At 45.2% G+C, this 25,038-nt stretch overlaps 3 non-coding genes across 3 annotated transcripts; 2 read left to right on the top strand and 1 right to left on the bottom strand.

Annotated features, from left to right (window-relative positions):
- Nucleotides 1-1,368: 1,368 nt before the first annotated feature.
- Nucleotides 1,369-1,443, bottom strand: Trnat-ugu (transfer RNA threonine (anticodon UGU)). Its single transcript has one exon. It is a non-coding gene; the product is annotated as a tRNA-Thr (tRNA).
- Nucleotides 1,444-1,853: 410 nt separating this feature from the next.
- On the top strand, nucleotides 1,854-1,928 carry Trnat-ugu (transfer RNA threonine (anticodon UGU)). Its single transcript has one exon. It is a non-coding gene; the product is annotated as a tRNA-Thr (tRNA).
- A 365-nt stretch (nucleotides 1,929-2,293) lies between these two features.
- Trnat-ugu (transfer RNA threonine (anticodon UGU)) lies at nucleotides 2,294-2,368 on the top strand. Its single transcript has one exon. It is a non-coding gene; the product is annotated as a tRNA-Thr (tRNA).
- Nucleotides 2,369-25,038: the final 22,670 nt, after the last annotated feature.

Below are 25,038 nucleotides of genomic sequence, written 5' to 3'. Positions count from 1 at the left end.
CAATGCCCGAGGCAGGATTCGAACCTGCGACTGTAGCGGTCTAGCGGTTCCAGACTGCAGCGCCTAGAACCTCTCGGCCACTTCGGCCGGCCGGAACCACACCATATTGTACATAACAACCGGTATTATTTGCCAGATACAGCGACCCTGTGAAGTCAACTACCATTTTACACATAATTACTGCACCAGAGCTCTGAAATTCGTACTAGTATTTCATTTTGCGTTCAGAAGGTAGCATTGAAGAGTGACAGATTATGGGCATGTGGAACGAAAGTTAAGTCTAGTCCAGTCAGCAAGGCCTCCTGTTTCCGGATTGGTTCGTTGGTTGATTCGGGGAAAGGGGACCAGACAGCGAGGTCGTTGGTCCCGTCGGATTAAGGAGGGGTGGGGAAGGAAGTCGGCCGAGCCCCTTTCAAGAGAACCATCCCAACGTTTGCCTGAAGCGGTTTAGGGAAATTACGGAAAACCAAATGAGGATGGCCGGACGCGGGTTTGAACCGTCGCCCTCCCTAAGCGAGTACACTGTGTTTAATCACTGCGCCACCTCTTGCCATATCATTTCTTTCCCTCCTGCAGTTATGTCACAGTAGCAATGACAGTTGTGTAAGGTGATTAGATTGTCTCGCTGTGCGAGAAAATGTTGCCTTTGTTGAAAATAACCGTTAATTTCTGATGAGGAAGTATTTGTATTGCTGTACATTACGGAAGGCCTACGTTAAATGAAATCTTAATTTGCGGAAATTAAAGTCAGAATACTGACCAGGCAACTCATTATTTCTGGGCGCATTTTGTAGGAAAGTGTTGGTCAGAGAATATACCAGACGTTTATGAACACTATGGTACGTTCGTTTACCATTTTCAACGATTCCCTGAATTTCATATGAGAAGCAATAAGACGTCGCTTAGGTCTACCGGAATTAATACGAACTGGTTTACTGTACGAGTCTGTACGCGGTCAAGACTGCAACAAGGGGAATTCTGCTCTCATGTTTGAAATTACAGATCCTAAGGGACTAATAAGTTCTCATTAAGCTGCCGTCATTTCACAAGGACAGACTCCGGTGGATCTAAAGCGAGAAGAGTAAAGACGATTTAATGTTATAGGGTTGTCGAGGTCTGAATTCGTTGGAGACACTTCCACCAGATTCTCAGGCACTTAGAACGTCGACAAAACGATTTTTTCAGTTCTACTGAAAATTTAGCTACACTGTTATTAGTACTGTCATTTATGGCGGTAGTATCTGTTCCCGAAAGAACAGTTACCGTGGATGACCATGCAGCATTGCAAGAAATGAAATGATAATTAAATGGACACCCTAGCTGCAAACAGGCGTTGATGTACTTCATTGGGGACATGTTGAAAATGTGTGCCCCGACCGGGACTCGAACCCGGAACCTCCTGCTTACATGGCAGACGCTCTATCCATCTGAACCACCGCGGGCACAGAGGATAGTGCGTCTGCAGGGACTTATCCCTTGCACGTTCCCCGTGAGATCCACATTCCCAACATGCCCACACCACTACATTCGTAGTGCGCCTAATAGATGTTTGCCCATGATACTCATTACTCGAGGCAGATTAATCTACCAAGTCCCGTACGAGTTCGGGCATAGCGTGTGCGTTTGTACAAGAAGGTCAATGGCTGGGAAGCCATATTTTAATTATATATGACGGTAGTATCTGTTCCCGAAAGAACAGTTACCATGGATGACCATGCAGCTTTGCTAGAAATGAAATGATAATTAAATGGACACCCTAGCTGCAAACAGGCGTTTGGTGTGGACATGTTGGGAATGTGGATCTCACGGGGAGCGTGCAAGGGATAAGTTCCTGTAGACGCACTATCCTCTGTGCCCGCGGTGGCTCAGATGGATAGAGCGTCTGCCATGTAAGCAGGAGGTCCCGGGTTCGAGTCCCGGTCGGGGCACACATTTTCAACCTGTCCCCAATGAAGTACATCAACGCCTGTTTGCAGCTAGGGAGTCCATTTAATTATCATTTCATTTCTAGCAAAGCTGCATGGTCATCCACGGTAACTGTTCTTTCGGGAACAGATACTACCGTCATATATAGTTAAAATATGGCTTCCCGGCCATTGACCTTCTTGTGCGAACGCACACGCTATGCCCGAACTCGTACGGGACTTGGTAGATTAATCTGCCTCGAGTAATGAGTATCATGGGCAAACATCTATTAGGCGCACTACGAATGTAGTGGTGTGGACATGTTGGGAATGTGGATCTCACGGGGAGCGTGCAAGGGATAAGTCCCTGCAGACGCACTATCCTCTGTGCCCGCGGTGGCTCAGATGAATAGAGCGTCTGCCATGTAAGCAGGAGGTCCCGGGTTCGAGTCCCGGTCGGGGCACACATTTTCAACATGTCCCCAATGAAGTACATCAACGCCTGTTTGCAGCTAGGGTGTCCATTTAATTATCATTTCATTACTGTCATTTACACTTAGTTACACATTGAAAAGATAGGATGCAATCTTACGGATTATTAGCTTCAAGTTATCATCTTTCTTTTGGTATGAAAGAGAATTTTTTGTAATTTTTTTAAATACAGAAATAGAGATATTCAGTTTGCATTCAAATCGGATTAGCTTCTTGCCAATTAACTTTAATTCAAAAAAATGGTTCAAATGGCTCTGAGCACTACGGGACTTAACATCTGCGGTCATCAGTCCCCTAGAACTTAGAACCACTTAAACCTAACTAACCTAAGGACATCACACACATCCATGCCCAAGGCAGGATTCGAACCTGTGAACGTAGCAGTCGCGCGGTTCCCGACTGAGCGCCTAGAACCGCGAGACCACCGCGGCCGGCGAACTTTAATTCAGTTAAGAAAGAAATTTTAAAGGTTCACTCACCATTCCCTTGTGATAGTATAAAATGATTTAGATTTGTGAGAACTGAGAACCATCACCGTGGCTCACGGTCACGCTGAACTGTAGTACGTCTCTCTGTATCTCGCTAGGTAAGTCGGTTCAAAGGCCGAAGCAAGGCTACGGGCTTACCGCTTCCAAGGCGACCATGCTCAGTAAAGCACTGAGACTATCAAACCAACCTTGGTGGTGAGGACAGCTTCATCTTCCCGCTGTTGTTGTTGTGGTCTGCAGTCCGAAGACTGCTTTTCATGCTAGTCTATCCTGTGCAAGATTCTTCATCACTCTGTAACTTTCGTAAGCTACACCTATTTGAACCTGCTTCTTGTGGTCAAGGCTTCGTCCCCCTCTTCAAATTTTACCCCTCACACTTCCTTTCTGACAATGCCTTCATGCATCAGGATGAGTCGTACCAACCAATCATTTCTTTTAGTTGAATGTGGCATAAATTTCTTTTATGGCCATTTCGGTGTTCCTCCTCATTTGTTATTCGATCTACCCACCCAATCTTCAGCTCTCTTCCATAGCACCACAGTTCAAAAGCTTCTATTCTGTTCTTCTCTGAAGGGCTGGAGGGGATAGTCTTAACATAAAATTCTAAATGCTTGGTAGAGCGTGTGTGTTGACGACCTTTCCGCTGTAGTTAGACAAACAACAATGTCCTAACGTAAAATCTGGCCACTGTACACGGAGGACAACACCGCGACAGAAAGCATAACTTTATAGTACGCCAGGTTATCTGTATCCTACCTAACCAGGAAAGCTATGCGAAAAATTATCGGCCCCGTAATGAGTATAAAATTATTTACCTTTAACAAATTTTTAGTTCTATAGCTGAGTGAGAATACAGCTGCCAGAGGAAATCTATTAGCCAGAGGAAAAGAAATAATGTGCGAAGAAGCAGGAGACCTTACTGACTGGATCAACCTTAGCTTTTGTTGCACACGCACATTATCTGCCATTCTCCACTGCTCCCTCATGAACGCAAAGTGAAATACTAACATGCATTTCAAAGCTCTTGTATAGTAATTATGTGTAAACTGGTAGTTGATTTCACAGGATCACTGTATCTCGGAAACTGTACTGTTGTTATGTGTAATATCGTTTCGTTCCTTATAGTTGGTTATATTTTCACTCACGTATAGTTCTATAGTTTTTATGAGGTAGAGGTTAATTACAATAGCTCTGCACAATTTGGTTTTACCTTTAAATTGAGCAAATATTAAATGAACGTTGACAATCAAAGATAAAATTAATGTGATTTTTGCACAATCCGATAAAACTTTTTTCCCTCTTTTTCGTGGACGATGTCGACGAGGAAAAGTTTTGAAAAGGTTTGAAATTATGTACACTATTGGCCATTAAAATTGTTACACCACGAAGATGACGTGCTACAGACGCGAAATTTAACCGACGGGAAGAAGATGCTGTGATATGCAAATGATTAGCTTTTCAAAGCATTCACACAACGTTGGTGCCAGTGGCGACACCTACAACGTGCTGACATGAGGAAAGTTACCAACAGATTTCTCATACATAAACAGCAGTTGACCGGCGTTGCCTGATGAAACGTTGTTGTGATGCCTCGTGTAAGGAGGAGAAATGCGTACCATCACGATTCCGACTTTGATAAAGGTCGGATTATAGCCTATTGTGATTGCGGTTTATCGTATCCCGACATTGCTGCCCGCGTTGGTCGAGATCCAATGACTGTTAGCAGAATATGGAATCGGTGGGCTGAGGAGGGTAATACGGAACGCAGTGCTGGATCCCATAGGCCTCGTATCACTAGAAGTCGAGATGACAGGCATCTCATCCGCATGGCTGTAACGGATCGTGCAGCCACGTCTCGATTCTCGATCCCTGACTCAACAGATGGGGACGTTCGCAAGACAACAACCATCTGTACGAACAGTTCGACGACGTTTGCAGCAGCGTGGACTATCAGCTAGGAGACCATGGCTGCGGTTACCCTTGACGCTGCATCACAGACAGGAGCGCCTGCGATGGTGTACTCAACGACGAACCTGGGTGCACGAATGGCGAAACGTCATTTTTTCGGATGAATCCAGGTTCTGTTTACAGCATGATGATGGTCGCATCCGTGTTTGGCGACATCGCGGTGTACGCACATTGGAAGCGTGTATTCGTCATCGTCATGCTGGCGTATCACCCGGCGTGATGGTATGGGGTACCATTGGTTACACGTCTCGGTCACCTCTTGTTCGCATTGACGGCACTTTGGAAAGTGGACGTTACATTTCAGATGTGTTACGACCCGTGGCTCTACCCTTCATTCGATCCCTGCGAAACCCTACATTTGAGCAGGATAATGCACGACCGCATGTTGCAGGTCCTGTACGGGCCTTTCTGGATACATAAAATGTTCGATTGCTGCCCTGGCCAGCACATTCTACAGATCTCTGACCAATTGAAAACGGCTGGTCAATGGTAGCCGAGCAACTGGCTCTTCACAATACGCCAGTCAGTACTCTTGATGACCTGTGGTATCGTGTTGAAGCTGCATGGGCAGCTGTACCCGTACGCGCCATCCAAGCTCTGTTTGACTCAATGCCCAGGCGTATCAAGGCCGTTATTACGGCCGGAGGTGGTTGTTCTGGGTACTGATTTCTCAGAATCTATGCACCCAAATTGTGTGAAAATGTAATCACATGCCAGTTCTAGTAAAATATATTTGTCCAGTGAATACCCGTTTATCATTTGCATTTCTTCTTGGTGTAGCAATATTAATGGCCAGTAATGTATTAACTTTGTTGAAAGTCGCTAAGTTCTCTCTTTCCCAAATACTGGATGAATATAGTCTGGGTTATGAGATACCTTGCCTCAAGACATATACCCAGTTTCTACTTTAACACTTGGCTGATTGTGTTAAACTTCCGACGTGAGTGTAGACTTAAATTATGAAACGATTTTAAATTTTTCAAATCGTTCTCTCATGTTATGAAATACTGAAAATCAAATTTTTGTTGCTCCTGGAAGCCGTTAGAAGGCAACCCGCAACTGGAAGCGGGTAAACGTTTAACCGTAGTGATTCAGACTCTCCACTGACCCGTAAAGACGGAGGGTCAACTGCCAAGTGTGACCGGCTCGCTTTGGCGTCACAGGTGTGTGGTTAGACTATTGTTGTAAAGTAGAAAGGGCTTTCCGCGACCGCTCGGCGAGCTGCGCTTAACCCAGTCCACGAAGACTCTGAGCTTTTCACTTAGTTCTGCTTGGCTAGGAGAGATGAGCGTGGCCAAACGGGCAAGCCGTATAAGTAAGGGAGACGAGCGACGCTAATGAGACCAAAGTAGCACGCCGCTTGTAGGACCACCTGCTGCAGAGGTAAGTAAGCAACGATTAGGGGTACAAATAAGTACGCTTCCACTGTCGGTGTCAGTCTCCTTAAAACACTTCAGCGTGTGCTGTCGCGACATCTTTGAAAATACTTAATTGGTAAAACTGTAACGTACTAACGTTCCGGCCGCGTTACAGCTGCTTTCCGCAGATTAAGTTTAGCAGAACTAGTCAACGCTCTGATGAAGGACTCTGCAACAACATGGCCGTAACATTGGTTGCTTTAGTAAGGTAGAATTTCAAGTGTTTTATAAGATAACATTGCAGCACACCTAGAAAGATTTTAATGAGAATGTTTAGGAAATTTGAAGAAAAAAAACTGTTTTTAATTTCACCTTACGCGGGTAGCTTCCAGTCGGAACTGATAAGTTGTCTACAACGTTGTGATACGTCTACAACTTTCAACTGATTTTATATATTTATAGCGGTTCATGTCGCGTAAGGTATATCTTCTTCTTACATACTGTTACGCATACGTCGTATACAACCTCTGACATGAGGTAAACGATGGCCATTTGGAATTGGGCGAGAAAAAAATCTGTTGTGACGAAAAATATCATAAATGAGATCAACGTCTACATGTACATCTACATCTATACTCTGTAAGCCACCTTACGGTGTGTGGCGGAGGGTACTTTGGGTACCCCTGTCATTTCCTGCTTCTCCTGTTCCAGTCGCGCTGCTTCCTTTGTCTTCTCTATTTCCTCCTCATCTGGCACGGATCCCAAACTGACGAGTGATATCAAGGACTGACCGAACGAGGGTTTTGTAAGCTACCTCTTTGTGGGTGGGATACATTTTCTGCGGAATCTCCCAATGAATTTGAATCATGCATCTGCTTTACTGCGATTAATTTTATGTGATCGTTCCACCTTAAATCGCTTCGTACGCATACTTCTAGATATTTTGTGGATATGACTGCTCCCAGTGATTATCCTGCAATCATGTAATCAAACAATAACGGATCTTTCTGCCTATTTATTAGAAAAACGTTACATATGTTTATGAACTTCCAGAATGCTGGAGTAACTTGAGTCAGCAACGAAAAACTAGTCAAAGTTTCTCAATCGATGACTAGTTTTGGGTCGATACCCATTTTCAAATGACCATACTAAAGTCGAAAATGGCATTTCCGAAGATGTCTTGTGTAATGTACATTCACAGTGCATACAGTTAACTATGCACAGTGAATGTACATTACACGTTTTGTTGACATCTTCGGAAATGCCATTTTCTACTTTATTACCCTCATTTGAAAATTAGTCTCATCCCTAAACTAGTCATGGAATGAAAAATAAAATATTTGCAACTTGGAGTGGTTTTACGTTCTATTGACACGTTTATGTTGGTGTTCTATCTAGCGTTGCGACTCCTCTGTATACAACAGCATCATACACGAAAAGAAGTTTCTCGTGGTGTGGAAAGTTCATGTCGATACGAGCAAGTCTCGTGGTCCACGAAGATTTTTGTTTTTTTTTTTCAGAAAAAAAAGTTGTCTGCATTTTTCTTTTCAGCTAAGTTGCCACAGACTTCCACGCGTCGTTGTATTTACTCGTGTATCAAGGTGCGCGAGATAAACTTTACACGCACTTTTCTCCTCTTCAGACATTCTGGGAAATGACCTGAACACATGCATTAGAGACGTTGCTCCACTGCTCTTTGTGACACAACAAAGTTGACACACTACGCCCATACGTCCACTACTTCACACAGCCTACTCATCACTGACTGATGGAGTGCACGTCTGTTGTTTACAGTTGTGACTTGAAGCTACCACCTCATTTAATCCACTGACGTCACTTATTGGTCAGGAATAAAATCAGTCTTGGTAATTTTTAGACGGGCGGTGTAGCTGATAATGTAACACTGCCCACCCTATCATCTGACATCAGGACAAATTAGGTTACCCTTATAATAATAATAATAATAATAATAATAATAATAATGAGGGGATTCATCGAAATAAAAAACCTACATTATGGACAGGTAGACAATTTAAGAAAATTCTTTCTAGAACGAGCAGAAACTAGCAAAATACGCAAAGCAATCACTGATATAAATACATCGGCTACACCACCGCAATTGCATAACCACTTCTACCACCCTTTAGATCACATAACATCAACAGATATGAAGAAAGTAAATTGGAAAAAGAAAACACTACATGGTAAGCACCCGTATCATCTAACACAGCCGGCCGCGGTGGTCTCGCGGTTCTAGGCGCATAGTCCGGAACCGCCCGACTGCTACGGTCGCAGGTTCGAATCCTGCCTCGGGCATGGATGTGTGTTATGTCCTTAGGTTAGTTAGGTTTAAGTAGTTCTAAGTTCTAGGGGACTGATGACCACAGCTGTTAAGTCCCATAGTGCTCAGAGCCATTTGAACCAACCATCTAACACAGCCACACATCGATCAAGACGCATCCAACACATGGCTAAGAAAAGGCAATATATACAGAGAGACGGAAGGATTCATGATTGCAATACAGGATCAAACAATAAACACCAGATATTACAGCAAGCATATTATTAAAGATCCCAATACCACAACAGATAAATGCAGACTTTGCAAACAACAAATAGAAACAGTAGATCACATCACAAGTGGATGTACAATACTAGCAAATACAGAATGCCCCAGAAGACATGACAATGTAGCAAAAATAATACATCAACAACTTGCCATAAAACATAAACTAATAAAACAACACGTTCCCACATACAAGTATGCACCACAAAATGTACTGGAGAATGATGAATACAAATTATACTGGAACAGAACCATTGTAACAGATAAAACAACACCAAATAACAAACCTGACATCATACTCACCAATAAAAAGAAGAAATTAACACAACTAATCGAAATATTCATACCCAATACAACAAATATACAGAAGAAAACAGGAGAAAAAATTGAAAAATACACTCCTGGAAATGGAAAAAAGAACACATTGACACCGGTGTGTCAGAGCCACCATACTTGCTCCGGACACTGCGAGAGGGCTGTACAAGCAATGATCACACGCACGGCACAGCGGACACACCAGGAACCGCGGTGTTGGCCGTCGAATGGCGCTAGCTGCGCAGCATTTGTGCACCGCCGCCGTCAGTGTCAGCCAGTTTGCCGTGGCATACGAAGCTCCATCGCAGTCTTTAACACTGGTAGCATGCCGCGACAGCGTGGACGTGAACCGTATGTGCAGTTGACGGACTTTGAGCGAGGGCGTATAGTGGGCACGCGGGAGGCCGGGTGGACGTACCGCCGAATTGCTCAACACGTGGGGCGTGAGGTCTCCACAGTACATCGATGTTGTCGCCAGTGGACGGCGGAAGGTGCACGTGCCCGTCGACCTGGGACCGGACCGCAGCGACGCACGGATGCACGCCAAGACCGTAGGATCCTACGCAGTGCCGTAGGGGACCGCACCGCCACTTCCCAGCAAATTAGGGACACTGTTGCTCCTGGGGTATCGGCGAGGACCATTCGCAACCGTCTCCATGAAGCTGGGCTACGGTCCCGCACACCGTTAGGCCGTCTTCCGCTCACGCCCCAACATCGTGCAGCCCGCCTCCAGTGGTGTCGCGACAGGCGTGAATGGAGTGACGAATGGAGACGTGTCGTCTTCAGCGATGAGAGTCGCTTCTGCCTTGGTGCCCATGATGGTCGTATGCGTGTTTGGCGTCGTGCAGGTGAGCGCCACAATCAGGACTGCATACGACCGAGGCACACAGGGCCAACACCCGGCATCATGGTGTGGGGAGCGATCTCCTACACTGGCCGTACACCACTGGTGATCGTCGAGGGGACACTGAATAGTGCACGGTACATCCAAACCGTCATCGAACCCATCGTTCTACCATTCCTAGACCGGCAAGGGAACTTGCTGTTCCAACAGGACAATGCACGTCCGCATGTATCCCGTGCCACCCAACGTGCTCTAGAAGGTGTAAGTCAACTACCCTGGCCAGCAAGATCTCCGGATCTGTCCCCCATGGAGCATGTTTGGGACTGGATGAAGCGTCGTCTCACGCGGTCTGCACGTCCAGCACGAACGCTGGTCCAACTGAGGCGCCAGGTGGAAATGGCATGGCAAGCCGTTCCACAGGACTACATCCAGCATCTCTACGATCGTCTCCATGGGAGAATAGCAGCCTGCATTGCTGCGAAAGGTGGATATACACTGTACTAGTGCCGACATTGTGCATGCTCTGTTGCCTGTGTCTATGTGCCTGTGGTTCTGTCAGTGTAATCATGTGATGTATCTGACCCCAGGAATGTGTCAATAAAGTTTCCCCTTCCTGGGACAATGAATTCACGGTGTTCTTATTTCAATTTCTAGGAGTGTTCATCCAACTGGATGAGGAAGTCAAGGACATGTGGCATCAGGATAAAGTTGACATTATACCGATTATACTATCAACTACAGGAGTCATACCACACAATATCCACCAGTACATCAATGCAATACAGCTACATCCAAACGTATATATACAACTACAGAAATCCGTAATTATTGATACGTGTTCAATAACCCGAAAGTTCCTAAATACAATGTAACATATACCGTACAGTTAAAAGGAAGTCACGCTTGATGAAGATCCGCGTCACTTTCCATTTTTAACCATACCTAATATCTGAGAAAAATAGAAATAATAATAATAATATTTACTTGTGCTACATTTCTTTACCAAATTCGTATTCTGCATAATCTATGTAATCATTGCTTAGCACGTTCTTTTGAACTGTCTTTTTACGTAAGTTTGTTTTAGTAACCTCTTTCATCTGCTTGCACAAATTATTGTACAGCTTCATTTCTCTGTTGACAGTGCTGTTTTGAGTGTTATGTTTATTGCTGTGTCTAGACAAGACAGCCTAGACACAAGGAGAGGAAGCCGAAAGGCACGCGCTCAAACTCACGCAGGCTGGCGTGAGGTCTGAAACAGGATACGTAATGAATGCTATAAAGAAAAGTACGTAGCTTCTGGAATACTTAACTTTAATCCACATGTGTAGAACATCGCTCTTGATGATACATTAATAGAATCTCAATATCTATACTGGTAATGGCGCCTTGCTAGGTCGTAGCAAATGTAGCTGAAGGCTATGCTACTATCGTCTCGGCAAATGAGAGCGTAGTTGTCAGTGAACCGTTCCTTGCAAAGTCGGCTGTACAACTGGGACGAGTGCTAGTACGTCTCTCTAGACCTGCCGTCTGCCGTCTGCCGTCTGCCATCACTGACAGTGGCGACACGCGGGTCCGTCGTATACTAGCGGACCGCGGCCGATTTAAAAGCTACCACCTAGCAAGTGTGGTGTCTGGCGGTGACACCACATTTATATTGCTTTTTGCAAGTGTAAGTTAAGTCTACTGAGCCGTGCGCGGGTCGCGGTCATGCCGTTTATTGCTCGTCATCTTGTTTTCATGGCTCTGTCGCCTCGTTTTTCTTTTAATTCGATTTACTGTCGTCACTAGGTTGTTGGTTTGCTTGCCCGAGTGTCAGCAGCAGCGCTTATCGGTAGGGGCACTGTCGTACCGTCTCTGGAGCGCCCGCTAGTATTTCCGGGTCGTCGTGTGTCTGGAGTTCAGTCGGGGACGCAGCGCCAGTGAGGCGCGCACAGCCAGTACTTGCCGACCGCTGGCCACACACACGTACTGTCCGACGGAAGGAGATTGGAGCGGGAACCATTGCCGGTTGGTCGTGTCAATGGACGACGTGTATTTGGTCTTTTGACCGTTTCTGAGCTTCCTCAGTTGGTCATCTTGTGGGGCGGCGGGTTGGAATTTACGTTACTGTCATTTATTTGACTGTAGAAACACTGCATTTCCCCGTTCTCAACACTGGCTCTCTAACTACAATTTTGGCAACCAGAAAGTGATTAGCAAAACGTGAAGCCTGTAACTAGAATTCCTAGTGCCCACTTCATCTGAGAAATACACTTATAGCTCTGAGGAATTAGGAGATTGTCTGGGATTCATAATCAAAAACGATCGTGAAGAAACGTTCTCGGTATTCTGAAAGTCACAGATGAAAAATAAATAAATAAATAAATCCACACAACCTGACTAACAGAGCAGTTCAGAGTCTAATGCGCTGATGCAACTATAACTGTCCAAATTAAATGTTTAAATGAATGCTCGCCATAATTTGATGATAATGTTCATCAAACGCCACGCTAAATAATGATAGAATGTCTGTCCCGCGGCGGCACGTGAAAATACGACATACGCAAACTGAAGATAGTTAATTAAAAGTCACCCCAGAATTAACACTTCACTCGAAAATGATTTCATGGTTACGCGTATCCCTAGTAACTTCTGCGTTTGGAGAGAACTGGAGCCTTCCTTCCTCGCGCAGCGTTCTTATATATAAAGCCGCGGTGCGGACGGCTAAGGGAACGCCTGATCAAATCGGCTCTCCCGACTAGTCGCTGGGCTAGTAATGCACCACTTTAAGTTATTGAATAAATCATCGCTTCCTTTGCTGATGGCAGATGAAGCTCTCAATTTAAATGCGCAATCAGCACACACGTAAGTAATCATAATAAAAGGCTGATGTGGCTAAGTCAATTATTTTAAGCGAGAGAATTAATTTAATTACACTACACGCAGTAGACGAGCTCTGAACTTGCCCTTTGGAGATACTCTATCGCTATAGTTTTATAGTTATTGAGTTGAAACTTCTCACATCTTTGGATGATTATAGCGGATCTCCATTCTACTTAAATTTAAACATCCTAGCCTTATTTATTAGCCTACTTAATCTATCTTGCTTCCTTAATTTTTAAGACAAAAACCAGAAAATCATGAATTTCAACTAAAATCTTAATTTGTGAGATACAGAAGACTGTTTCTATTAAATTATTATGAAAAAGGAATCTAAATATAAATTTTTAAGTCTCTAGCTCTTTTCTGTTGCGCCAATGATTTTTACAGAAAAACGTCCAAATTTCGAAAATGGTTAAGTTATCGAACTGATATTCAACACATATTAATTTAGTATTACTGCTGACATGCTAGAACCGTTTCAGGTTATTTACTTGATTTTAAAAGTATTTTGCAACATTTATGACGTCAGAGCTAGTTACAGCGGACTCGGCTGGCACACAACGGAAAGACTGATGTGAATTTATTACGGCGTGAGTAGGCTGCTTCCCTACAATCTTGCCGGATATGGGTCGGTTCCTTCCTTGTGCAGAGATATCGGGTGACCAAGGGGAAAGTGTTCCCTCTGCATGGTTGGGTCGGAGCCAGTGTGCCCGGGTCGTCGTGTCTCCGAGTTCCGAACGGACACCGAGTTGAGTCGGATCGGAGCTGCAGTGAGCTCCGGACAGCCAAGACTCGCTCGACCGTTGCCGACACACATAATTTGAGTGCGGACGACCTTGGTTGGTCGTTCGGTCGGTCGTCTTATCGGACGTCGTGTATTTGATCGCCGACCGCTTATGGAAACTTGTGTGTGTCGACTTGTCATTTCTCTTTGTTGTTTCACGGTGATTGGTTTTAGGATTGTCGGAGATCTTGGTGCAAGTTCTTACGTGGAAATGTATGTAGCTTTTGTGATTTCTGCTGAGCAGATGAATGCTGTCTGCGTATTGGAGTAGCCAGTCGGTCGGTTCCGACAGAGGAAATTGATGAGGTAGTTGGTTGGTTCTTCAGCCGTCCCTAGGTCGTGCTCCCACCCGATTATTTAGTGTTACGCTTGGCTGCCTGTCTCACCTAAACTGTTGTTAGAGTTTCCTCCCCAGGCCGACCCTTGGGACACTTCTGAGCACCACTGTTTATTGTTTGTGATTGTCATTTTATTTGGTCGCAGGTACTGTGCCAGGCCTTCAAAAAAAAATGGTTCAAATGGCTCTGAGCACTATGGGACTTAACATCTATGGTCATCAGTCCCCTAGAACTTAGAACTACTTAAACCTAACTAACCTAAGGACAGCACACAACACCCAGTCATCACGAGGCAGAGAAAATCCCTCACCCCGCCGGGAATCGAACCCGGGAACCCGGGCGTGGGAAGCGAGAACGCTACCGCACGACCACGAGCTGCGGACGCCAGGCCTTAGGCCGTGTATTTATATGGCCTTCAGCCGAACTTCATAACATCTTAAGATTAAGCCTTCAGCCGTGATTCATTTAAAATTCTTGTTGCTATGCATTTAGGCCTTCAGCTGCGTTTGTTTCAGAATCTGTGGCTTCAATATGTAAATCCTTGTCTGTAAGGTTTCTCTTCGATTATCTTGAATTCTTGAAACGGCCTTCAGCCGTGTTCTGTAAATGTTTACCTTAAGGTTGTCTTTAATTATTCTTGAGTAACTGTTTGGGCCTTCAGCCGACAATACACTTCAAGTTTTCTTAAGATAATAAATGAAAAGCACCAATTTGCACATCTTCAGATGTTTTTTCTGTTGTACTGTGTAAAGGCTTATCTTTAAAGTCTCTCTTTTATTATGTAAAGAAAATTTTTTTTTAACAGGGCTTCCAGCCGAAGACTTAACTTGAATTTTCCTTAATTAGCCGAAATTGGTAAATGCTTGCCTTTTAAAGAATTTCCTTTGTTGATCTGAAAGACAAGAGAAGACAAATAATTTTACTTAAGTAAGGCCTTTAGCCGTTTCTCTATATCCTTGTGTTTTAAAAGGAATTATTTAAACTTTATTTTTGAGAAGTTACTACGGCCCTGAGCCGTGAATTGATCCTTGTTGTTTTAAAGAGAAAACTGCGCATTGTGTTTTCGAGGAATAAAGTTCTGTGTTCTTGTGTAACTAATCGTAACTGATCTTGGCCCCTTTCCACAGCCTGATCCGCTCTGTCCTGCGAAACCAGATTTCATCTACGTCTTGTTCCACGCTCATGCTGAAATTGTCGAGGTTATTTTTGCTGTGTGCTACTGATCTATATTTATTCTCGAGTTAGAAACATACAAATTTACAGTAGCCATACACATCAATATATACACTCCTGGAAATTGAAATAAGAACACCGTGAATTCATTGTCCCAGGAAGGGGAAACTTTATTGACACATTCCTGGGGTCAGATACATCACATGATCACACCGACAGAACCACAGGCACATAGACACAGGCAACAGAGCATGCACAATGTCGGCACTAGTACAGTGTATATCCACCTTTCGCAGCAATGCAGGCTGCTATTCTCCCATGAAGACGATCGTAGAGATGCTGGATGTAGTCCTGTGGAACGGCTTGCCATGCCATTTCCACCTGGCGCCTCAGTTGGACCAGCGTTCGTGCTGGACGTGCAGACCGCGTGAGACGACGCTTCATCCAGTCCCAAACATGCTCAATGGGGGACAGATCCGGAGATCTTGCTGGCCAGGGTAGTTGACTTACACCTTCTAGAGCACGTTGGGTGGCACGGGATACATGCGGACATGCATTGTCCTGTTGGAACAGCAAGTTCCCTTGCCGGTCTAGGAATGGTAGAACGATGGGTTCGATGACGGTTTGGATGTACCGTGCACTATTCAGTGTCCCCTCGACGATCACCAGTGGTGTACGGCCAGTGTAGGAGATCGCTCCCCACACCATGATGCCGGGTGTTGGCCCTGTGTGCCTCGGTCGTATGCAGTCCTGATTGTGGCGCTCACCTGCACGGCGCCAAACACGCATACGACCATCATTGGCACCAAGGCAGAGGCGACTCTCATCGCTGAAGACGACACGTTTCCATTCGTCCCTCCATTCACGCCTGTCGCGACACCACTGGAGGCGGGCTGCACGATGTTGGGGCGTGAGCGGAAGACGGCCTAACGGTGTGCGGGACCGTAGCCCAGCTTCATGGAGACGGTTGCGAATGGTCCTCGCCGATACCCCAGGAGCAACAGTGTCCCTAATTTGCTGGGAAGTGGCGGTGCGGTCCCCTACGGCACTGCGTAGGATCCTACGGTCTTGGCGTGCATCCATGCGTCGCTGCGGTCCGGTCCCAGGTCGACGGGCACGTGCACCTTCCGCCGACCACTGGCGACAACATCGATGTACTGTGGAGACCTCACGCCCCACGTGTTGAGCAATTCGGCGGTACGCACACCCGGCCTCCCGCATGCCCACTATACGCCCTCGCTCAAAGTCCGTCAACTGCACATACGGTTCGCGTCCACGCTGTCGCGGCATGCTACCAGTGTTAAAGACTGCGATGGAGCTGCGTATGCCACGGCAAACTGGCTGACACTGACGGCGGCGGTGCACAAATGCTGCGCAGCTAGCGCCATTCGACGGCCAACACCGCGGTTCCTGGTGTGTCCGCTGTGCCGTGCGTGTGATCATTGCTTGTACAGCCCTCTCGCATTGTCCGGAGCAAGTATGGTGCGTCTGACACACCGGTGTCAATGTGTTCTTTTTTTCCATTTCCAGGAGTGCCTATATATAAATTGTATTTATATTACATGTGCCCAGTACTTTGCAACCTCCAAGGCGCTTTGAGTGGCTTGCAGGAGATCAGGCTTCGTGCAGGATGTAGGGCACAAAAGGCACTGGAGCAAGTGGCTTGTGGTTTGTTCTTGTCCACAATCAAAGGACGTATCTTCTGTTATAAAGCCCCATCTCTTCAGGTTGTCTCTGGCTCGTCCAGCTCTCGTTGTGTCCAGGTGGTAGTTCTTCAGCTTGTGGTGTCTGCAGGTGAGGCGTCGACTTCTACCATAACTCCAGCCTTGCCTTCTCTGGTGAAATGGTGAGCTTCTCGGATGTTCTCAGGAAGCTCTTTCGCGATCTCAGCCGTTGCTGTGATGGATTATGTCCGTGCAGTGGACGGGCACTGTCCTGTTCCACTTTCAGTCTCTCCTTGCGTTTAGTTATTGTTCTTATGGACCATTTTTCTAGTTCGAACTATGTAAATTCCGGCTGTCCGATGCTATCGCGCCGTGGCAGCCCGTATTATGAAGTGAACGACGGGTATAAACTTATCATTCACACCTGTGAAAGTTGTGCTCATATTTTGTGTATTTGTTCTCCAGAAAAGAATTCCACAGCAAAGAACTGAGTGTAGACATGGACAGCAGGTAACTAAACGGCGCTGTGCGATGCTGCGGGCCTGGCCTTGAGCCGGCCGTGGTGGTCTAGCGGTTCTGGCGCTGCAGTCCGGAACCGCAGGACTGCTACGGTCGCAGGTTCGAATCCTGCCTCGGGCATGGGTGTGTGTGATGTCCTTAGGTTAGTTAGGTTTAAGTAGTTCTAAGTTGTTGAGTCCCATAGAGCTCAGAGCCATTTGAACCTGGCCTTGATTTCGGCCCGCTGCCCCTGCGACGCGGCAACCCGATACGCCGCGAAGCCGTGGAAGGCGCTCATATCCAAACAGCTCTAATTGCTGCTGAGAGGTCGCACTTTCACGCGCGCATCGGCCTGCGCTGAAACCCGACCCCGCGCGGGTCGGCGTATAATGCACGCGGCCGCGGGCTCCGCTTCGAAACCCTAGTAAAATACTTGAGGCCGGCCTCCTTACCCCCACCACGGCGCGCTCTGCCCGCATGCCGCCCATGTCGATGAACGGCCAGGAATTCGCTATGTAAATTCCGGCTGTCCGATGCTATCGCGCCGTGGCAGCCCGTATTATGAAGTGAACGACGGGTATAAACTTATCATTCACACCTGATTGTTTCCATCGCGATGTACCGTATAAGCGGCATACGACACTTGTTATCCCCGCTCACAATCTCCTGTCCGAGTCGATCTTGCTTACACCGCAGCTGCGACATAATAACGTATCATTTTTGCTCGCTATCTACCGGTTGATTTGATAACGTTCTGGAAACGCACTGTACAATGCGCATACGTCACAGAACGGCGTGGCGCATTGGTTAAGACAACAAACTCGTGTCGCGTGGGTACAAGTTCAAAAACCCGCCTGACGATCCTCTCTTGTTTATTGCTTGCATTATTGGCCAACACGAAAACAATCTCGAGTTGGGCCAAATTAACACATATTGGCCCCATAGTTTTAATCCAATTATGAATGTGAATTTCCATTATTATTCATACTAGGTATCATCAGAGTCTTATACATTTTCTATACTTTGCGTATGCCCATTGGCTGTTGTAGACACTAAGTGAACCGACAGCCTAAATTGTTATTTATATATTATTTAGCCACTATTAATGACATAATTATTTGATTAGATGTTTTCAATATTTTACCTGACTACATAAATGAGTACTAGGGTTAAGCTATATAAACGTCACAGATAAGAGTTTGTATACCACCGGAAATATTTACTCTAGCATACCTGTTCATCAACTCAACCAAATATCTCCACAATGCTAAGACTTACTCTGAAATACAGGCTTAGTTTTGCTGTATGTTCTCTGCACCTAGTAGTTTCTAGACACCGTCTTTGTAGCGCGGAGCGGCGGAGCGGTTTGAGGCGTCGTGTCACGGACTGTGCGGCCCCTGCCGCCGGAGGTTCGAGTCCTCCCTCGGGTATGGGTGTGTGTGTGTGTGTGTGTGTGTGTGTGTGTGTGTGTGTGTGTGTGTGTGTGTGTGTATGTGTGTGTTGTTCTTAGAATAACTTAGGTTAAGTTAGTTTATGTAGTGTGTAAGTCTAGGGACTGAAGGTCTCAGCAGTTTGATCCCATAGGAATTCACACACACTTCAACACCGCCTTTGTTTACAAATTGTAACCCCCAGAGGTATTCCACGTTAGTTGCTTTATTTTTACTTTTACATTTATGTTTAGTTTTTAGTCAAAGAGATCCACAGAGTCACGTTCTGCAATAGTATTTTGTGTTTTCACTGGGCAAAAAAATGTCCAAATGTGTGTGAATTCCTAAGGGCCCAAACTGCTGAGGTGATTGGTCCCTAGACTTACACACTACTTGAACTAACTTAAACTATATATATATATATATATATATATATATATAAAGTGCTTCATATAGTCTTCGCTGTTGCATGAACAACAGCAGCCAGATGTCCGCAGCTCGTGGTCGTGCGGTAGCGTTTTCGCTTCCAACGCTCGGATTCCCGGGTTCGATTCCCGGCGGGGTCAGGGATTTTCTCTGCCTCGTGATGACTGGGCGTTGTGTGATGTCATTAGATTAGTTAGGTTTAAGTAGTTCTAAGTTCTAGGGGACTGATGACCATGGATGTTAAGTCCCATAGTGCTCAGAGCCATTTGAACCATTTTTAAGCAGTCAGCATCGCAATGTAACGGCGCGGAATTTTCGACCTAAGTAACTAAAACATTTTCTCTTTAATAATTTATTTACATAATGTGAAATCTTTATGAGGTAGAAGTACAGTTAAATAGACAGTTTCTCACATTATGTTTTGGTTGTAGGGTACCACTACCGCAAGGAATTTTCATCATATGAGGGAATAAAAGGTGAAAACTAATGTGAACTGTTGTTACTGTTGTTGTTGTTGTCGTTGTGGTCTTCAGTCCAGAGACTGGTTTGATCCAGCTCTCAATGTTACTCTATCCTGTGCAAGCTTCTTCATCCCCAAATACCTACTGCATCCTACGTCCTTCTGAATCTGCTTAGTTTATTCATTCATCTCTTGGTCTCCCTGTACGATTTTTACCCATCACGCTGCCCTCCAGTACTAAATTGGTGATCCCTGAATGCCTCATAATGTGCCTACCAACCGATCCCTTCTTCTTGCCAAGTTGTGCCACAAATTCCTCTTCTCCCCAACTCTATTCAGTACTTCTGAGGAAGTTAAGTGATCTACCCATCTGATCTTCAACATTCTTCAGTCGCACTACATTTCGAAACCTAATGTTCTCTTCTTGTCTCAACTGCCATTGCCAGTCTACATTTTATGTCCTCTCTACTTCGACCATCATCAGTTATTTTGCTCCCAAATAGCAAAACTCATCTACTACTTTAATTGTCTCATTTCCTAATCTAATTCCCTCAGCATCACCTAATTTATTTCGACTACATTCCATTATCCTCGTTTTGTTTTCGCTGATGTTGTTCTTATATCTTCCTTTCAAGACACTGTCATTCCGTTCAACTACAACAACAATATACCTTAAGGTGAACAAGCAGTCTGCTAGTGAACGTGTCGGTTCGCGAACTGGTGACGGCACTATTTATGTAGATAAACAGCATCATAAAAAAGGCTGGTTGCTATCTATCTTCTTGCAAGAATCAATCTGTATTTTGTACTGGCTCAAAATGCTATTTTTAGACAGCATAGCTCTTCACAACTTCTTCCTCCATGTCCTTCGACTCTTAGAACCGAAGCCTGGTTTCTTTAAAGTTGCACTTAACCTTTCGATCCCTAAATTTTACTCCTGCTACAGTCACGATTTCAAAGAATACAGACCAGTGAACACTGTAATAAGCTTTCATTAAATAATCGGCCAAAAACCTTAACACGTGTCATCAAAATTAGGAACTGATCTACTGTGAACGGCTAAAACCTCGCTGTCTAGAGATATCTTTGGACAGAGCACTGAGCCGAAATCGTTCATCATATGTCCAGCGCAGCTGTGCAGCCGCCACCGCATGCACAGCTGAATGTTGTTAGTATGTCGATGGGCGGCCGCTGTCGTTGAACGCGGAAGTGGCTTTGTTACGCTAGCTTTCAGCCTTCGCTGCTCTATTCCGCGAAAGTTTCACCTGCAATCTCTTTTTTCTGTTCGCGGTATTGTCCGATTCCAGGTTGTCTGATGCCTTCCTGATAACTTTATCCCAGAAGCCTTCCGCGGAGCTATTCGCAAATGTGCTGTTTCATAGCACCTTGAATCTGCTCATGAAAGCAAGCGCTACTAATGCTGGGAGTAGCATGCTGCCGCTTTTACTATTCATCTAACAACACTACTGACTTACGTTGTCCGCTATTTCTTCCCCCATTTCTGGTGCGTGCGGAAGAATTTTGGCCCTGGGCTCCGCTGTTTCTTCGGAGGTGTTCCATTCGCCACCCGCTCCTTCTAGGGAAAGTGCGTTGGCACCACAGGCTGTTACGCCGTCGTGGTTGTCTTCCTGGACTACTACAACTACATGACGTTTTCATTAATTTCAGTAGCATTTCCCAGTTTGTGCTGACAATACACCCGTTGTTCCAAACCACTGGATTATTGGGCAGGTAGATAACCTTCCAGAATGCCAAGCGGTTTAGAATGCGTGAAGTCAGTCAGCATTTTTGTCCCGAACATTACGCCACTCGATGCAGTTCGTTCTGTTGTCTCTGCAACAAAAGAACTTATGACAATGTACTGACGCTTTCTGTGAAGCCAAGAGTCTTTCAGCAGGGCTTGGGAGAGCGCAGAAATCCCGAGAGGGACGTTCTCATACATGACTGGAACCTTAGAAGAATGTCTGTAGGTGTAGAAGAATGTAGGGTTCGACACCTCTGAATTGGCAAACGTCGCGTCGAGGAAAGCTACCGTTGTTCCTATTTTCTTCTCCGTCCCTTCGCATTACATTTAGTGGATGGGAAGGTACACCAATGGCCCTAGAAATTAGACGGCTCGTGTCTGTAAGTCGTCCGTCGCTATGGAAATAGTTTTTCTGTCCCACGACGCTAATGACATGAACATTCTAGTGTCTTGTGGTTTCACTACATCATAGTAGCAACGATTCAAGAGATCTAATTCCTACTCACGTATGTGTATTACCATTGGTGGAAATACGTTCTTACTCTTTTGAAGAGAGTTTAGCCAATAGAATGACTTGCTTCGTACTGGGACACTTCTACACTTCTCAGTTTACTCATCGAGGACGATAACTATATATTTTAGTTCTTTTTTTGAGATAATGGGAAGCTGTAAAGAGTTCCTTATCGATAATGTTCACTAATTATCTAGGTACTTGGGACTGCGCAGCAGTAATAAGACCAAAGTATCTGAGGTATTGGAAATAATGCTAATGTTGTCTTAGCGCAAGCAAAACCCATGATTGACAGTATTTTATGAAATGTTTATTTTCTGATGCAACTACAAATATTTGGCACAGATAGTATTTTATGAAATGTTTATATTCTGATGCAACTACAAATATTTGGCACAGATTAAGGTCTTCGGGCGACACGGATCATTTTCAAAATAAAATAAGTTTCTTCTTTCCCAAGTTACAAATTGAGAGCATCCGTGAGCACATTATTTTTAATTATAAAATCTGTTTTATTCGACGTTTACAAAATTCTTTAGTTTCGACTGTATAGTCATTAATTTACTTACTCGCTGGTTGGCGTTCCAGTCTTTGTAGAATCTTGTCCACCTTTGTCTCCTGCCTCCATTTTTCTCTGTCCATCGCTTTCCTCTTCTAATGTCTGACTCCCATTGCTTTGATATCCTCCTCCATATCTTCAAGCCACCTTTCTGTGTCTTCCTCTTCTCCTCCTCCGTTCGGGCTTCCTTAACACTACGAGTTTCTGGCATTCTCTGTACATGTCTAGGCCATCTTATTCTTGCTTGCTCGATTTTCACTACAATATTCACCTGTGCAAAAAGCGTCTGTAGTCCTGCATTTGTCCATATTCCCCAGAAATCTTCCTCTCCCATCTCAATAACCAGCCTTCCTCTTTTGTGGTCATGTGTAGTCATTGTAAGTAGGCCATAAATATTGCTTGGTCGACGACTGCGTCGAAACGTACGGGGAGTCAACATTTCCAGAAGAGAGACCACATACTACGTACTTCCTCCATGTTTATGTCGCGATATGGCCATGACGGAAAAAGCAGGGAAATTATTCTTATGAAACGTTAGCGATGCCGTTCTTCCTGGAGAGGGGATAAGTATAGTATTCTGTGCCAGTCATGGTAGGGAATAAGCAGCGTAAGTGTAGTAGAAATTTTTTTTCTGCCACCTTGCTGTTTACATGGACCGCCTTCTGTGATATGTATTTTTGTGTGACGTACTGCATATAAATTACATATGTTGTGTTCAGGCACGTATGATGCAAGTAGCACAGTTAAGAGTACGGACACTCCCTATGTAATGCAGAATTGACAACCAGATGTCACGAGAGGCGGATGCAATACTACAAAAGGAGGTGGCGGTATTGGGCTGTCGGTGGGGGAGAAGTAACAGCAGAGCGGGTCGTTCAGGAGAGTGGCTTCGAACGTAAACAAGCGATATCATCTGAGTAACAAATCCGTGAAGGACATTTCAACCATTCTACAGCTAACAAGTGGACCACAGGTTATGTAATTTTGGAAACGTGAAGGGACGACCACCACAGATAAAATAAGGCTAGGAAGACCTCAGGCACTGACGGATAGGGATCACTTAGCATTGCAGAGAGTAGTTGCTAAAAATTGCGTGAAATCGACGGAAGAAATCATGCGTGATTCACACAGTGCTCCCAGCAGTCCAGCTAGCACAATAACTGTGCATAGGACAGTCGATTACTGAATTGTAGCGATCTGGAGTGACGAACCATGCCGTAACCTGTGGCGATCTCACAGAAGAGTTTGGGTTTGGCGAATGCTTGGAGAACGTTGCCTGGCGTCGTATATAGTGTCAGCACTGAAGTACGGAGAAGGTGGTGTTACGACATAAAGTATTTTTCGTGTTTAGGGTATGGTCCCCTTATTCTATTCAAGAAAACACTAAAAATGATGGGGTATGAACACATTTTAGAATATCATGTATTGTGTTGAGCAGAGGAACAATTCGGAGACGCTGATCAGCATGACAATGCAGCCTGGCATAAAGCAGCCTCTGTGAGGCAATGGTTTGTGGAAAATAACATTCCTGAAATGGACTGGCCTGCCAGAATCCGGACCTGACCCCAGTGAAACAGCTTTGGGATGAGTTAGAACGTTGACTTCGGTCCAGACCCCAATATCTCTCCAGTATCATTCCTATCTATGATTTCGTCTCTTGATGAAGAATGGACTGACATTCCTCCACAGGCATTCAGACACGTCATTGAAAGCGTACCCAGTAGTGTTTAGGCTGACATAAAGGCGAACCATAGAGGTGCCCTATATTAATGTCCGTAACAGGTACCCGGAGACTTTTGATCAGAGGCTTCTGATCAGAGCCCTTTCAGTGAGAATCCATTACTTTACTCTGAGCCAAAGAGGAGGTGAAAGAATGTCAGTTATCATGGGCTGGAGGGGAAGTGTTACTAAATGGCGAATATGACATATAGATCTTGTCATGATGGCAGCACCGTCTTGTTTAGAGTCGGGAAAACGAGTGGAGGTAGCAGCAGCATAGACTCCAATTTTTCTCCCAGTAAGTCCGCAGCTCGTGGTCGTGCGGTAGCGTTCTCGCTTCCCACGCCCGGGTTCCCGGGTTCGATTCCCGGCGGGGTCAGGGATTTTCTCTGCCTCGTGATGACTGGGTGTTGTGTGATGTCCTTAGGTTAGTTAGGGTTAAGTAGTTCTAAGTTCTAGGGGACTGATGACCATAGCTGTTAAGTCCCATAGTGCTCAGAGCCATTTGAACCGTTTTTTTTTTCCAGTAGCCGGCCAGTGTGGCCGAGCGGTTCTAGGCCCTTCAGTCTGGAACCGCGCCTCGGGCATGGATGTGTGTGATGCCCTTAGGTTAGTTAGATTTAAGTAGTTCTAAGTTATAGGGGAGTGATGACCTCAGATGTTAAGTCCCGTAGTGCTCAGAGCTATTCGAACCATTTTTTTTCCCCAGTCGAGAAGTGTTACACACCACACGCCATTACATGCTTAGCGCAACAATTTAACAATGACCGGCCCTCTGGCAGTGCTCGTCGCACACTGTCTGCATTCACTCAATAATTTGTACGTCACCACGTTCTTTCTTAGTAAAACGCTCTTCCCTTCATTTCGTCTGCTACATTGTTTCACATGTATTAAATGTTTAATTATGTTGCGTCGTTTGCGCACTTGACGGCTCA

The sequence above is a fragment of the Schistocerca cancellata genome, chromosome 5, assembly GCF_023864275.1.
Source record: "Schistocerca cancellata isolate TAMUIC-IGC-003103 chromosome 5, iqSchCanc2.1, whole genome shotgun sequence".
NCBI classification, from domain to species: domain Eukaryota; kingdom Metazoa; phylum Arthropoda; class Insecta; order Orthoptera; family Acrididae; genus Schistocerca; species Schistocerca cancellata.
The sequence above is the reverse complement of the archived record's forward strand: the minus strand, read 5'-3'. Positions and strand labels throughout refer to the sequence as shown.